Genomic DNA, 3,569 nt, shown 5'->3' with positions numbered 1-3,569 from the left:
CTGTTGGAAGCCGGCTTGGAGTAGAGAGGCAATGTCAGCCGTGTTGCGATCCACCTCTCTCTCTGTCTCTGCCAGGCGCTGCATGGCTGTGGGTGGGTCTGAGCCGTCGGTTTCCATGCTGTTATGACCGTGCGCTGGGTCCATGTTTGGTCAGATCGTACTGTCAGACACCAAACATGACGAGGACCACAAATGCGTCACGTTCAAAAGTTTATTAAAGGGTTGGGGGTATGGGAGTTTCAGAGGTACCGGGAAATCCAAAAAACAGCACGTGTAGATCCCCAGTAGAGAGCAGGAGCTGGATGATCCAAGATGTCCGGAGCAGGAGAACACGGAAGCAATGAGTCAAAAGGCTTTTCCCAAAACAGGCAGGTAACCGGTACTGGTAGCAGACGCTCTGACAAGGGAGGACTGAAAAACAAGGCATTATATACAGGACATGATGAGTGGTGAATGCAGTCCAGCTGGTAGGTAACGAGGGTGAGGCAGAGCAGAGCAGAAACAGGTGGAAGTCATCAAACTCCAATCAGCGTGTTACCAGGCAGAGAGAGGGCTCATGACACCTACAGTATATAACAAGTTTTGCAACAATAAATACAGCAATGTGCTTGCAATTATTAGGTAAAATGTAAAACAACAAGTTTTCATACTCAATAATATAACTTTATTTTTTAACTTTTAATTTTTCTATGATCAGTGTGATCATTTATTTATTTTTGGTTCTTTTTTATTTTCACACTCACAGACAAACACACTCAATTGTGAGTGTGTGTGTCTGTGAGTGAGTAAGAGATACATAGAGAGAGAGAGAGAGAGAGAAACAGAGAGAGAGGGGGGCGGTGGGTTGGAATGTGTTTGTGTGTGTATCTTCATTTGTAATATTATTCATTTATACCGCAACTGGCTTTTATTTATTTTTTTATAAAACACAGCAAGAAAGTTTCAGACACTCAAAAAACTGGTAAGAGCTAGCAGGCAGTTAAAAAAAAAAAAAAACTTTGACGGCAGAGATGCAACCCGAGTCGCATTCTACCAAGCACTATGTCTGAACCAACCCCACGGTTACTAGAAGTCTCCTGGGGACTAGGTACTAGGTCAAACTGAAGTATAAAACAAACCTGAAGCTGAAGAAACCCTAAATGTTAACGGGAAAGCCCCGCGGACCTGAGGGGGAGAGCTGTTCACTTCTCCGTGTTCTGAGTGCGTGTGAGCGGAATTGCACACAGCAACAGAAGGAATCTGTGTGTGTAGGGAGGGGCGTTGGGACTAGCCAATCACAGAATAGTGTAGGGGAGGGGTGCTGGGACTAGCCTATCACAGAATAGTGTAAGGGAGAGGTGCTGTGACTAGCACTGTGACTAGCCTATCACAGAACGGAGACACAGTCAGTGGAGACTTTCATTGAATCCGATTACAGATATTGACTCGCATTACTCGTATGAAACTTGTACTCGGCAAAAGTGCTTTATCCGTACCAGATACTCGTTTCAGCCGAGTATTCGGCTCATCCCTAGTTGGCACCCCCAAATCTCACTCCAAGGTTTGGGGAAAAGTTGGCAGCCCTGATAAAATTGGTTTTGGTTAAAATCAACAAATAATCAAGATAATAATCCTGATCACAATATTGATCAAAATAATTGTGAGTATCATTATGGCCATACCCAGTAAGCACACATACATTGGCACGACGTCGGCAAACGATCGCTTCATCTGCAATTGATCGCGGGTCATTTGGAAGCATCGTTAATTAAGCGTCTGTACGTCGTATTATGATGGAAATCTATACATCGCAGCAACGTATTAAATATGTGTTTTAGATGTATTACAAATTCCTCAGTTGTTCGCGGGTCATTTGGAAGCATCGTTTATTGAGCGTCTGGACATCTTAACGTTACACACACTGTTGATGTGATGGAGAGGAAATCTGAACACTGCCCTGCAACATATTTGCGCCACTTTCGACAAAGGAAGGAAAAAAGTTGGCAGTCTATGAAGGGTTAGGAGGGATGACTGCTTCGTTACTGTTAAACTCTATGGCTATTTCATCTTAACATAGCTAACGTTGCGTTTTCGCATGTGGAAGTTGGTGTTCTTTTGACAAATAACAAGCTATTTTAGCTACTAGCTAAGTTAGCTACGTCATGTCATGGTTTAAAGTAACTTTAAAGCCTTAAGATCAGGCTAACATCGTACTAGCTGCCTTTTTAACGTTAATCTAAAATTAAAATACCAGTGTTCTAGCTAGCTAAATTTAGCTACTAATTTGACTAGCTAGCTAGCTAGCTAACCAATCACAATGTTAACGTTACACAGGCCATTAACATTAGTTAATGTTATCGTTAGGCATAATTGAATGTTACCGGATATCCGTTAACGTTGATGCTAGCGTTAGCTAGCAAACAGTAACCGAGTGCCGCACCTCAGTCATACTTTGCTTTTATCAGTTATTTAATAAATCTTAATTTTTAAAAGGTGAAGAAGTTCAGGGTGCGTCTAATTGCATGCTAACGGTCGTATTTAATACGTTGTGATAAGATTTTGTTTTTACCCTGCTTATCACCAAATGGTACTATCTAGCTATGTATAACAGTTTAGTAAGACTATGGTTAGCTTCTGTACATTCGGCATGAACGTTAAATCCGGTTAACAATGGATTTTAAAAATTTGTTTAAAAACTGTTTGGAGTGCCAACGGTCATTAAATATCAGTTATTAGATGGTGACCGTTTTTTGTTGGCTAACTACTGACAGTCACATAACTTTGTTTTATGTTTTGTTGATGCTGAATTGACCACAAACCTAGTTAGCCAACGTAAGCGACATAAAACTGACATTAGCGGTTTATTATCAGCTTTAACTGGGACTAAACACGTTTAATGGACATAATGAAACTCATTTGACTTTGAGATCAATACAATCATCAATATTGCAATTAATTTGATTAGTACTTTTCCGTTTCATGTTTAAAGCAAGGGTAACTTTGGTAAACTGTTGTTTGTTTCACTAGTTATCCCGCATTAGATAAGTGGTTCTTGCTAAGAATATTCACCATCTTACAAAATGTCAGGAATACACCGTGTTCATTGCAAAACAATAGTTTTGTTGAGTTTTAAAAAAGTTAAAACGTCTGAAAGAGCCAGGTTAGAAAATTATGCATACATCTGTCCCCATACCCCCCCCCCCCCCCCACCTTCTGACTGTAACGAGTTGATCAGGTCAAATCTGGCATTTAACATATGGAAAGGAGCTTCCCGCTACAACACCAGGAGGGGGCCTTCTGTCTCCTGTCCCCTGGGGTCTTAGGCTGAATCCCAATCCCTCCCCTTACCCCTTTCCCTTACCCCTTCCCCTAGCTTTTGCGCGTTCACGCGGGACCTAGTTCTGTCCCAATAGCTATTACGGCCTAGGGGAAGGGCATAGACCAAGGGCTGTATGGCCCTTGGAACCTAGTGTGGACGCGACCTCACTTGAAAACAAACAGGCATCAATGGATGCCCATCGACCAGAGAGACACATAAATGTAAGTACTTTCAGCTTTAAATAATTGATTAAAAGGTTACGACAGTCTTG

Source organism: Etheostoma cragini, chromosome 7 (genome assembly GCF_013103735.1).
Source record: "Etheostoma cragini isolate CJK2018 chromosome 7, CSU_Ecrag_1.0, whole genome shotgun sequence".
Classification (NCBI taxonomy): Eukaryota; Metazoa; Chordata; class Actinopteri; order Perciformes; family Percidae; genus Etheostoma; species Etheostoma cragini.
Note: the sequence above shows the minus strand (reverse complement) of the source record.